Here is a 13,293-nt window from a genome sequence, read left to right on the forward strand (position 1 = left end):
GACCCTGGAGCTGTGAAGCAACTGTGCTAACCACTGTGCTACTGGGCCGCCTCTAATCCTTTTGAAAATCAAAGTTCGACCGAGTCATTGGGAAAATGTAAAGCTCCGCGGGTCACATGAATGATAATACCTGTGCTAATTTCAAAGCTGCTCTCGTCGGGAATGAAGCTGCCATTTACCAACTCAACACCAGAGGGCAGAACATACCTATATTAATTTTCACTTGTAACATTTTACAGCACAGGAGCCCATTCGGCCACTCGTGTCATCCCCAGAACTCTGTGTGCAGACACATTCCCCGTTCCCTCCTCCTCCATTATTCAAAATCAGTGAGCTCTGGTCATTGAGCAGTTTTCCAGAGTTAATAATTTCTCACCCTTGCTCAAACAAAGGGCTGGATTCTCCAATTGTGGGGCGGCGTTCCCATGCCGGCGTTTTACACCCGAACAGGTTGGAGATGGACATACTATTTTCAGGGTACATTTTCCAGCCCTTTCCCATGGGGGGTTAGCGGAGTGGATGCTGAAGAGGGCGGCTCAGTGACTAGGAAGCTGCCGAAACGCTACCCTGTTCCCATTCCAAGAGCGAGACGCCCGAGTCAGCTCCACCGCCTCCGTGCTCATCCGATTCCCGGGACTTCCGGATCTCACGGGCCGATCCCTGCTACCTCTCGCCAACTGCCACAGGGCTTGTCTGTGTTGGGGATGTGCTGGTTTCCTGGAGACAGACGCCTGGTACAGGACATCTATTAACGTGGGTTTGCTGTCGCGCCTGAGCAAACACACCGGGGGGGGGGGGCGATTCTCGGAGCCCCGCGCCGGGCCGGAGAATCACCGCAACCGCGCCACGTCGCCGGCGCGCAGTTCCCCGAGGTGCGGAGAATCGGCGCCATTTGCGCCGGCCGTGGGCCACTGGAATCGCCGGGGCCGCCGATTCAACTCTGCACGAAAGGCCTGTGGGGGTGGGAGGGGGCTCCCTCACCGATCGGCGGGCCGGCCTCTTTCCCCCCACCCCCCCCCCCCCCACCCCCCGGCCGACTATGTTGCGCGGCTGGCCCCTGAACACCGACGCCATGTTGAGTCGGGGCCAGCGCGCTAAAGAAGTCCCCCGCGCATGTGCAGGTTGGAGCGACCCAACTGCGCATGCGCGGTTTGGCGTGGTGCACATTTGCCGGCAGGAAAGGAGACTGGAGCAGCGTGAACCGCTCCAGCGCCGTGCTGGACCATGCCCGGGCCCGGTTCGCGCCATCGTGAAACGCAACGGCGTTCACGACGGCGCAAATACTTGGGCTACATATTGGAGAATCGCTTCCATGGTCCTTGACAGAGGGTCCAGTACCAGTAGCGAGATAGCCTCGACTACTGGGGGATTTCCCAACTGCTGTCAGAGGGTCAGTACTGAGGGAGTGTTGCACTGTCAGAGGGTCAGTACTGAGGGAGTGCCGCACTGTCCGAGGGTCAGTACTGAGGGAGTGCTACACTGTCAGAGGGTCAGTACTGAGGGAGTGCTGCACTGTCAGAGGGTCAGTACTGAGGGAGTGCTGCACTGTCAGAGGGTCAGTGCTGAGGGAGTGCTGCACTGTCAGAGGGTCAGTACTGAGGGAGTGCTACACTGTCAGAGGGTCAGTACTGAGGGAGTGCTGCACTGTCAGAGGGTCAGTACTGAGGGGGTGCCGCACTGTCAGAGGGTCAGTACTGAGGGAGCGCTGCACTGTCAGAGGGTCAGTACTGAGGGAGTACCGCATTGTCAGAGGGTCAGTACTGAGGGAGTGCTGCACTGTCAGAGGGTCAGTACTGAGGGAGTGCCGCACTGTCAGAGGGTCAGTACTGAGGGAGTGCTGCACTGTCAGAGGGTCAGTACTGAGGGAGCGCCGCACTGTCAGAGGGTCAGTACTGAGGGAGTGCCGCACTGTCAGAGGGTCAGTACTGAGGGATTGCCGCACTGTCAGAGGGTCAGTGCTGAGTGAGTGCTGCACTGTCAGAGGGTCAGTACTGAGGGAGTGCCGCACTGTCAGAGGGTCAGTACTGAGGGAGCGCCCCACTGTCAGAGGGTCAGTACTGAGGGAGTGCCGCACTGTCAGAGGGTCAGTACTGAGGGAGTGCCGCACTGTCAGAGGGTCAGTACTGAGGGAGTGCCGCACTGTCAGAGGGTCAGTACTGAGGGAGCGCCCCACTGTCAGAGGGTCAGTACTGAGGGAGTGCCGCACTGTCAGAGGGTCAGTACTGAGGGAGTGCCGCACTGTCAGAGGGTCAGTACTGAGGGAGTGCTGCACTGTCAGAGGGTCAGTATTGAGGGAGTGCTGCACTGTCAGAGGGTCAGTACTGAGGGAGTGCAGCACTGTCAGAGGGTCAGTACTGAGGGAGTGCTGCACTGTCAGAGGGTCAGTACTGAGGGAGTGCCGCACTGTCAGAGGGTCAGTACTGAGGGAGTGCAGCACTGTCAGAGGGTCAGTACTGAGGGACTGCGTAACTGTCAGAGGGTCAGTACTGAGGGACTGCTGCACTGTCAGAGGGTCAGTACTGAGGGAGTGCCGCACTGTCAGCGGGTCAGTACTGAGGGAGTGCCGCACTGTCAGAGGGTCAGTACTGAGGGAGTGCCGCACTGTCAGAGCGTCAGTACTGAGGGAGTGCTGCACTGTCAGAGGGTCAGTACTGAGGGAGTGCTGCACTGTCAGAGGGTCAGTACTGAGGGAGTGCCGCACTGTCAGAGCGTCAGTACTGAGGGAGTGCTGCACTGTCAGAGGGTCAGTACTGAGGGAGTGCCGCACTGTCAGAGGGTCAGTATTGAGGGAGTGCTGCACTGTCAGAGCGTCAGTACTGAGGGACTGCTGCACTGTCAGAGGGTCAGTACTGAGGGATTGCTGCACTGTCAGAGGGTCAGTACTGAGGGAGTGCTGTACTGTCAGAGGGTCAGTACTGAGGGAGTGCCGCACTGTCAGAGGGTCAGTACTGAGGGAGTGCTGCACTCAGAATGTCAGTACTGAGGGAGTGCCGCACTGTCAGAGGATCAGTACTGAGGGAGTGCCGCACTGTCAGAGGGTCAGTACTGAGGGAGTGCTGCACTGTCAGAGGGTCAGTACTGAGGGAGTGCCGCACTGTCAGAGGGTCAGTACTGAGGGAGTGCCGCACTGTCAGAGGGTCAGTACTGAGGGAGTGCCGCACTGTCAGAGGGTCAGTACTGAGGGAGTGCTGCACTGTCAGAGGGTCAGTACTGAGGGAGTGCTGCACTGTCAGAGGGTCAGTACTGAGGGAGTGCCGCACTGTCAGAGCGTCAGTACTGAGGGAGTGCCGCACTGTCAGAGGGTCAGTACTGAGGGAGTGCTGCACTGTCAGAGGGTCAGTACTGAGGGAGCGCCGCACTGTCAGAGGGTCAGTACTGAGGGAGTGCCGCACTGTCAGAGGGTCAGTACTGAGGGAGTGCCGCACTGTCAGAGGGTCAGTACTGAGGGAGTGCCGCACTGTCAGAGGGTCAGTACTGAGGGAGTGCTGCACTGTCAGAGGGTCAGTATTGAGGGAGTGCTGCACTGTCAGAGGGTCAGTACTGAGGGAGTGCAGCACTGTCAGAGGGTCAGTACTGAGGGAGTGCTGCACTGTCAGAGGGTCAGTACTGAGGGAGTGCCGCACTGTCAGAGGGTCAGTACTGAGGGACTGCGGCACTGTCAGAGGGTCAGTACTGAGGGAGTGCAGCACTGTCAGAGGGTCAGTACTGAGGGACTGCGGCACTGTCAGAGGGTCAGTACTGAGGGACTGCTGCACTGTCAGAGGGTCAGTACTGAGGGAGTGCCGCACTGTCAGAGGGTCAGTACTGAGGGAGTGCCGCACTGTCAGAGGGTCAGTACTGAGGGAGTGCCGCACTGTCAGAGCGTCAGTACTGAGGGAGTGCTGCACTGTCAGAGGGTCAGTACTGAGGGAGTGCTGCACTGTCAGAGGGTCAGTACTGAGGGAGTGCCGCACTGTCAGAGCGTCAGTACTGAGGGAGTGCTGCACCGTCAGAGGGTCAGTACTGAGGGAGTGCCGCACTGTCAGAGGGTCTGTAATGAGGGATTGCTGCACTGTCAGAGGGTCAGTACTGAGGGAGTGCTGCACTGTCAGAGCGTCAGTACTGAGGGACTGCTGCACTGTCAGAGGGTCAGTACTGAGGGATTGCTGCACTGTCAGAGGGTCAGTACTGAGGGAGTGCTGTACTGTCAGAGGGTCAGTACTGAGGGAGTGCTGCACTGTCAGAGGGTCAGTACTGAGGGAGTGCTGCACTGTCAGAGGGTCAGTACTGAGGGAGTGCCGCACTGTCAGAGGGTCAGTACTGAGGGAGTGCCGCACTGTCAGAGGGTCAGTACTGAGGAGGCGCTGCACTGTCAGAGGGTCAGTACTGAGGGAGTGCCGCACTGTCAGAGGGTCAGTACTGAGGGAGTGCTGCACTGTCAGAGGGTCAGTACTGAGGAACTGCCGCACTGTCAGAGGGTCAGTTCTGAGGGAGTGCCGCACTGTCAGAGGGTCAGTACTGAGGGAGTGCTGCACTGTCAGAGGGTCAGTACTGAGGGAGTGCTGCACTGTCAGAGGGTCAGTACTGAGGGAGTGCTGCACTGTCAGAGGGTCAGTGCTGAGGGAGTGCTGCACTGTCAGAGGGTCAGTACTGAGGGACTGCCGCACTGTCAGAGGGTCAGTACTGAGGGAGCGCTGCACTGTCAGAGGGTCAGTACTGAGGGAGTGCTGCACTGTTAGAGGGTCAGTACTGAGGGAGTGCCGCACTGTCAGAGGGTTAGTACTGAGAGAGTGCTGCACTGTCAGAGGGTCAGTACTGAGGGAGTGCCGCACTGTCAGAGGGTCAGTGCTGAGGGAGTGCTGCACTGTCGGACGGTCAGTACTGAGGGAGTGCTGCACTGTCAGAGGGTCAGTACTGAGGGAGTGCTGCACTGTCAGAGGGTCAGTACTGAGGGAGTGCCGCACTGTCAGAGGGTCAGTACTGAGGGAGTGCTGCACTGTCAGAGGGTCAGTACTGAGGGAGTGCCGCACTGTCAGAGGGTCAGTACTGAGGGAGTGCTGCACTGTCAGAGGGTCAGTACTGAGGGAGTGCCGCACAGTCAGAGGGTCAGTACTGAGGGAGTGCTGCACTGTCAGAGGGTCAGTACTGAGGGAGTGCTGCACTGTCAGAGGGTCAGTACTGAGGGAGCGCCGCTCTGTCAGAGGGTCAGTACTGAGGGAGTGCCGCACTGTCAGAGGGTCAGTACTGAGGGAGTGCTGCACTGTCAGAGGGTCAGTACTGAGGGAGTGCTGCACTGTCAGAGGGTCAGTACTGAGGGAGTGCTGCACTGTCAGTGGGTCAGTACTGAGGGAGTGCCGCACTGTCAGAGGGTCAGTACTGAGGGAGTGCCGCACTGTCAGAGGGTCAGTACTGAGGGAGTGCTGCACTGTCAGAGGGTCAGTACTGAGGGAGTGCTGCACTGTCAGAGGGTCAGTACTGAGGGAGTGCTGCACTGTCAGAGGGTCAGTACTGAGGGAGTGCCGCACTGTCAGAGGGTCAGTACTGAGGGAGTGCCGCACTGTCAGAGGGTCAGTACTGAGGAGGCGCTGCACTGTCAGAGGGTCAGTACTGAGGGAGTGCCGCACTGTCAGAGGGTCAGTACTGAGGGAGTGCTGCACTGTCAGAGGGTCAGTACTGAGGAACTGCCGCACTGTCAGAGGGTCAGTACTGAGGGAGTGCTGCACTGTCAGAGGGTCAGTACTGAGGGAGTGCTGCACTGTCAGAGGGTCAGTACTGAGGGAGTGCTGCACTGTCAGAGGGTCAGTACTGAGGGAGTGCCGCACTGTCAGATGGTCAGTGCTGAGGGAGTGCTGCACTGTCAGAGGGTCAGTACTGAGGGAGTGCTGCACTGTCAGAGGGTCAGTACTGAGGGAGTGCCGCACTGTCAGAGGGTCAGTACTGAGGGAGTGCTGCACTGTCAGAGGGTCAGTACTGAGGGAGCGCTGCACTGTCAGAGGGTCAGTACTGAGGGAGTGCTGCACTGTCAGAGGGTCAGTACTGAGGGAGTGCCGCACTGTCAGATGGTCAGTGCTGAGGGAGTGCTGCACTGTCAGAGGGTCAGTACTGAGGGAGTGCTGCACTGTCAGAGGGTCAGTACTGAGGGAGTGCCGCACTGTCAGAGGGTCAGTACTGAGGGAGTGCTGCACTGTCAGAGGGTCAGTACTGAGGGAGTGCTGCTCTGTCAGAGGGTCAGTACTGTGGGAGCGCTGCACTGTCAGAGGGTCAGTACTGAGGGAGTGCTGCACTGTCAGAGGGTCAGTACTGAGGGAGTGCCGCACTGTCAGATGGTCAGTGCTGAGGGAGTGCTGCACTGTCAGAGGGTCAGTACTGAGGGAGTGCCGCACTGTCAGAGGGTCAGTACTGAGGGAGCTCTGCACTGTCAGAGGGTCAGTACTGAGGGAGTGCCGCACTGTCAGAGGGTCAATACTGAGGGAGCGCCGCACTGTCAGATGGTTAGTACGGAGGGAGTGCTGCATTGTCAGAGGGTCAGTACTGAGGGAGTGCTGCACTGTCAGAGGGTCAGTACTGAGGGAGTGCTGCACTGTCAGAGGTGCCATGTTTTGGATGAGTTGCTAAGCCAAAACCCTGACCACTCGCTCCGATGTATATAAATGATTTAAAGAACAGGGAGATTTATGCTTCGTGCTCTGGTGACTACCTGCCGTTTATTATTTAGATTTTTGGGTCATTATCACGTTGCTGTGTGTGGCAGCTTGCTGTGCACAAAACGGCTGCCATATTTTGAACATTAGAACAGCAACTACACTTTAAAAATAATTCATTGGCTGTGAAATGTGTTGGAACATCCTGAGGTGAGGAGCTGGGTGTAAACACTCTTTCTTATTTATTCTTTCTTTCCCATCTTGCTCAGCCTCTGTTTTGTCCACAAGCTTTGCATCAGCTGCAATGCTGCTGTGGCTGACACTGGACGTCTGCCGTTCCTTACTCCTCTCCGAGTACCGATTGCACTCAGCGCTCAGAGATCAGCTCCTTGCCACCTGCCACAGATACAATCTGCCGCCTCCGCTTTCTCAAGGTCTCAGCTGCTAAGCGACAGGGTGCTGGCAGCAGAAAGTTTGGAAATAGCAGGTCTGTTCCTTCACGTATAATTCCCAGAGCACCGAGAGCAGCCTCCTCCTTCGGTTCCACACCTCGTGTGGACGGAGGTTGTATCATTGTGAAATCAGAGACAAAACTGATTCAACGTTTGCACAAGGTGTTCCTGGAATTGTCAAACATTACAGCGCAGAAGGAGGATGTTTGGCTCATTGAGTCTGTGCCAGCTCTCTGAAAGAGTTATTCTGTTCCCACCTCCCACCTCCGCCCCCTTTCCCGTGTCACTCGGGCTCTGTATCTTTTTATTTGCTGGAACATATTCAATTCTCATCTGACCGTGTGTAACACGGAATGTTGCGGGAAAGGTGAGAATGTGTTGATGTCTTTGATCTCTGCAGCAGCCATTTTGGGGAATAGAACTTGAGCGATACAGAAAATAATTTCTGTCCATGTTTTTCACCTTGCCCGCATCGTATGAATAGCGAAGTCCGGGGACACAACAACTGTGTGCTGTATGAGAAGACAATGTTGATTGGTTGGCAAGGTGACGCAGATTGGTATAGGCATTGCCATGGAGAATGTACCAGTTGATGGTGACTGACAGTTAATTGCCAAGCAGTGATTGAAAATTTAAAGCAGGCAGTTTGGCTTTGATTGGTCAAGGCGTTGCCCTGACGAATGAAATGGCGAATGGCTATCACTCATTTTATTCAGCTGAAACAGGCGCAATGTGTATACAGGTTCTTTCTGTCTGCAAAGAACATGGTCCTGCGTATTAATATATGTAGCTTCCAGAATATGCAAATTAATACATTCATACACAGGAACCCTGACTTTTGTAGACATTAACAACATGTACACATATTGTGCCTGGTTCAGGAATTCTCCCCCCCCCCCCCCCCCTTCTTTTTCCTTTACACTTTTATTATCTTAGTCTGCATTATGATCTTGAAATTTTACATTATTGCTGTTCTGTAGTTCTGGAACCTTTCTGATCTTTTCCTCCAAATGTTCTTCTCTGTCTCCTTCTCACTATTCGGTTGCCCGTAGTGGCTTATTGTATATACACAGTGGCCTCCGTTATATACCCAATGGCCTTTGGGATATACCCAAAGTATACAGCCAGTGGCCTATTGCATTTACATCGAAGTATAGTAAATAGGAGCAGGAGGAGGCCATTCAGCCCTTTGAGCATGCTCCCCCATTCATTATGATCACGGCTGATCATCCAACTCAATGGCCTAATCCCACTTTCCCCCCCAAAACCTTTGGTCCCCTTCACCCCAAGTGCTATATCAAATTCCTTCTTGAAAAATAACGTTTTGGCCTCAACTACTTTCTCTGGTAGCGGATTCCACAGGCCGCCCACTCTCTGGGGAAGAGATTTCTCCTCATCTCCATCCTAAATGGTCTACCCCCGTATCCTCAGACTGTGACCCCTGCTTCTGTACACCCCCCACCATCGGGAACATCCTTCCTGCATCTACCCTGTCCAGTCCTGTTAGAATTTTACAGGTTTCTATGAGATCCCCCCTCATTCTTCTGAACTCCAGCGAATACATCCTAACCGATTCAATCTCTCCTCATACGTCAGTCCCGGATTATGGTGTATACCCAGTGGCCTGTGGTGTATACCCAGTGACTTATTGTATGCACCCAGTAGCTTTTGGTATATATCCACTGGCCTATGGTATATACTCAGTGACCTATGGTATATACTCAGTAGCCTATGGTATATACTCAGTAGCCTATGGTATATACTCAGTGGCCTATGGTATATATTCAGTGGCCTATGGTATATGCTCAGTGGCCTATGGTATATACTCAGTGGCCTATGGTATATACTCAGTAGCCTATGGTATATACTCAGTGGCCTATGGTATATACTCAGTGGCCTATGGTATATACTCAGTGGCCTATGGTATATACTCAGTGGCCTATGGTGTATACTCAGTGGCCTATGGTATATACTCAGTGGCCTATGGTATATACTCAGTAGCCTATGGTATACATCCAATTGCCTATGGTATATACTCAGTGGCCTATGGTATATACCCAGTAGCCTATGGTATATACTCAGTAGCCTATGGTATATACTCAGTAGCCTATGGTATATACTCAGTAGCCTATGGTATACATCCAATTGCCTATGGTATATACTCAGTGGCCTATGGTATATACTCAGTAGCCTATGGTATATACTCAGTAGCCTATGGTATATACTCAGTAGCCTATGGTATATGCTCAGTGGCCTATGGTATATACTCAGTGGCCTATGGTATATACTCAGTAGCCTATGGTATATACTCAGTGGCCTATGGTATATACTCAGTGGCCTATGGTATATACTCAGTTGCCTATGGTATATACTCAGTGGTCTATGGTATATACTCACTGGCCTATGGTATATACTCAGTGGCCTATGGTATATACTCACTGGCCTATGGTATATATTCAGTGGCCTATGGTATATACTCAGTGGCCTATGGTATATACTCAGTGGCCTATGGTATATACTCAGTGGCCTATGGTATATACTCAGTGGCCTATGGTATATACTCACTGGCCTATGGTATATACTCAGTGGCCTATGGTATATACTCAGTGGCCTATGGTATATGCTCAGTGGCCTATGGTATATGCTGTGGCCTATGGTATATACTCACTGGCCTATGGTATATACTCAGTGGCCTATGGTATATACTCAGTGGCCTATGGTATATACTCAGTGGTCTATGGTATATGCTCAGTGGCCTATGATATATACTCAGTGGCCTATGGTATATACTCAGTGGCCTATGGTATATGCTCAGTGGCCTATGGTATATACTCAGTGGTCTATGGTATATACTCAGTGGCCTATGGTATATACTCAGTGGCCTATGGTATATGCTCAGTGGCCTATGGTATATACTCAGTGGTCTATGGTATATGCTCAGTGGCCTATGGTATATACTCAGTGGCCTATGGTATATACTCAGTAGCCTATGGTATACATCCAATTGCCTATGGTATATACTCAGTGACCTATGGTATATACTCAGTAGCCTATGGTATATACTCAGTAGCCTATGGTATATACTCAGTAGCCTATGGTATATGCTCAGTGGCCTATGGTATATACTCAGTAGCCTATGGTATATACTCAGTAGCCTATTGTATATACTCAGTGGCCTATGGTATATGCTCAGTGGCCTATGGTATATACTCAGTGGCCTATGGTATATACTCAGTAGCCTATGGTATATACTCAGTGGCCTATGGTATATACTCAGTAGCCTATGGTATATACTCAGTGGCATATGGTATATGCTCAGTGGCCTATGGTATATACTCAGTGGCCTATGGTATATACTCAGTGGCCTATGGTATATACTCAGTGGCCTATGGTATATACTCAGTGGTCTATGGTATATACTCAGTGGCCTATGGTATATACTCAGTGGCCTATGGTATATACTCAGTAGCCTATGGTATATACTCAGTGGCCTATGGTATATACTCAGTAGCCTATGGTGTATACTCAGTAGCCTATGGTATATACTCAGTGGCCTATGGTATATACTCAGTGGCCTATGGTATATACTCAGTGGCCTATGGTATATACTCAGTGGCCTATGGTATATACTCAGTAGCCTATGGTATATACTCAGTGGCCTATGGTATATACTCAGTGGCCTATGGTATATACTCACTGGCCTATGGTATATACTCAGTAGCCTATGGTATATACTCAGTGGCCTATGGCATATACTCAGTGGCCTATGGTATATGCTCAGTGGCCTATGGTATATACTCAGTGGCCTATGGTATACATCCAATTGCCTATGGTATATACACAGTGGCCTATGGCATATACTCACTGGCCTATGGTATATACTCAGTAGCCTATGGTATATACTCAGTGGCCTATGGTATATACTCAGTAGCCTATGGTATATACTCAGTGGCCTATGGCATATACTCAGTGGCCTATGGTATATACTCAGTGGCCTATGGTATATACTCAGTAGCCTATGGTATATACTCAGTGGCCTATGGTATATACTCAGTGGCCTATGGTATATACTCAGTAGCCTATGGTATACATCCAATTGCCTATGGTATATACTCAGTGGCCTATGGTATATACTCAGTGGCCTATGGTATATACTCAGTGGCCTATGGTATATGCTCAGTGGCCTATGGTATATGCTCAGTGGCCTATGGTATATGCTGTGGCCTATGGTATATACTCAGTGGTCTATGGTATATGCTCAGTGGCCTATGGTATATGCTCAGTAGCCTATGGTATATACTCAGTAGCCTATGGTATACATCCAATTGCCTATGGTATATACTCAGTAGCCTATGGTATATACTCAGTGGCCTATGGTATATACTCAGTGGCCTATGGTATATGCTCAGTAGCCTATGGTATATGCTGTGGCCTATGGTATATACTCAGTGGTCTATGGTATATGCTCAGTGGCCTATGGTATATACTCAGTGGCCTATGGTATATACTCAGTGGTCTATGGTATATGCTCAGTGGCCTATGGTATATACTCAGTGGCCTATGGTATATACTCAGTGGCCTATGGTATATACTCAGTAGCCTATGGTATACATCCAATTGCCTATGGTATATACTCAGTGGCCTATGGTATATACTCAGTGGCCTATGGTATATACTCAGTGGCCTATGGTATATACTCAGTAGCCTACGGTATATACTCGGTGGCCTATGGTATATGCTCAGTGGCCTATGGTATATACTCAGTGGCCTATTGTATACAATCAGTAGCACAATATAGCCCCTGTTGCCCATTAATTCTAAGCAAATAAATTCTGTTTTTGTCCATCCTTCTTTTCTAACACTATAATAGTCGATTGATCGATCTTTCCAGCCCTCCTGTATTTGTGCCTTTCCTAACCCCAGATGATGCTTCGAGATTGTCTCTCCCTCTCAGAATGACAAGCAAGTTATTTTCAGGGACACCTAACGCCAGTCGATATGAAATCCCATTTCTGTCTGAGTAAAACTGTAAATTGGGTCCGATACAGAAATGTTGTTCAGTGAGACAGGCTGGAACTCTCTTCCACCACGCGGAACACGTTTCAGAGATTGGAACTCAATCAGAACATCCGTCCAGAGCGAGAGTCAAAGATCAGTAACTGAGGAAGATGGAACGCTCAGCTGAGCTGTGGAACGCTTCACGGTAAAAGCATCACCAGGCACTGCTGCTTCCTGCTCCCCAAGAGAAATCCGAGACGTGTCACGCATTAAGTGTAGAGAAAAAAATAACTTGTATTTCCATTGCACCTTTCACAACCGCATCGCAAAGTGCTTCCCAGCTAATAACGTGCCTTCTAGAAGCGTAGTCACTTTTCTAATGTAGGAAATGTGGGCTGTCCATTTCTACACAGCACGATCCCACAAACAGCAATGCCACAATGACCAGGTCATTAGTGATGTTGGTTAACCGATAAATATTGATCTTCCCTGCTCTCATCCACAAAATACTGCCATGGGAACATAAACGTTCCTCTGATGGCCAGATGGGACCTCGGTTGACATCTTACCAGCCAGTCAACACCTCTTTCCTTTTTTTCAATTTAGAGTACCCAATTATTCTTTTTTTTCCAATTAAGGGGCAATTTAGCATGGCCAATTCACCTGCCCTGCACATCTTTGGGTTGTGGGGGCGAAACCCACGCAGACACGGGGAGAATGTGCAAACTCCACACGGACAGTGACCCAGAGCCGGGATTCGAACCCAGGTCCTCAGCGCCGCAGTACCAGTGCTAACGTGCTGTGCCACATGCCGCCCTCGCCAGTCAGCACCTCCGACAGTGCCGCTCTCCCTCAGTATTGCACTGGGAGCATCAGCCTGGATCTCAATCACAACCGCGGGGTCTGAGCTAACAGACTTCTTGATTCAGAGGCGAGAGATCCACTCATTGAATCACAGCCAGCATGGCTTGGGAGGAGCAAGCCCCTTTGCAGCTATGGTTCCCGGACGTCTGGGTGGGTTGGGGAGGGAGGGGGGGGTTTAATCACCTCATGCCTCGCTCTGTTGTTAATTACAGATTTCAGTGAGTTGTGTGTGTCCAGTTTCTCACGGCGGTCTGCCTCTCCTCAGGGGAGCGGGAGATGTGCAAGAGCACGGTAGGGAGCCGAGCACACTTCTAGCTGCTGCTCATTTCATTCCACTTGACTCTGACGTCCTGGATATT

The 13,293-nt window shown here is 51.6% G+C and overlaps 1 protein-coding gene across 1 annotated transcript in view; it reads right to left on the reverse strand.

Annotated features, from left to right (window-relative positions):
* Nucleotides 1-13,293, reverse strand: part of slc44a5b (solute carrier family 44 member 5b) — a 436,275-nt gene that overhangs the window by 61,708 nt on the left and 361,274 nt on the right. The gene's annotated exons all lie outside the window — the stretch shown is intronic.

The sequence above is a fragment of the Scyliorhinus canicula genome, chromosome 4 (genome assembly GCF_902713615.1).
Source record: "Scyliorhinus canicula chromosome 4, sScyCan1.1, whole genome shotgun sequence".
Classification (NCBI taxonomy): Eukaryota; Metazoa; Chordata; class Chondrichthyes; order Carcharhiniformes; family Scyliorhinidae; genus Scyliorhinus; species Scyliorhinus canicula.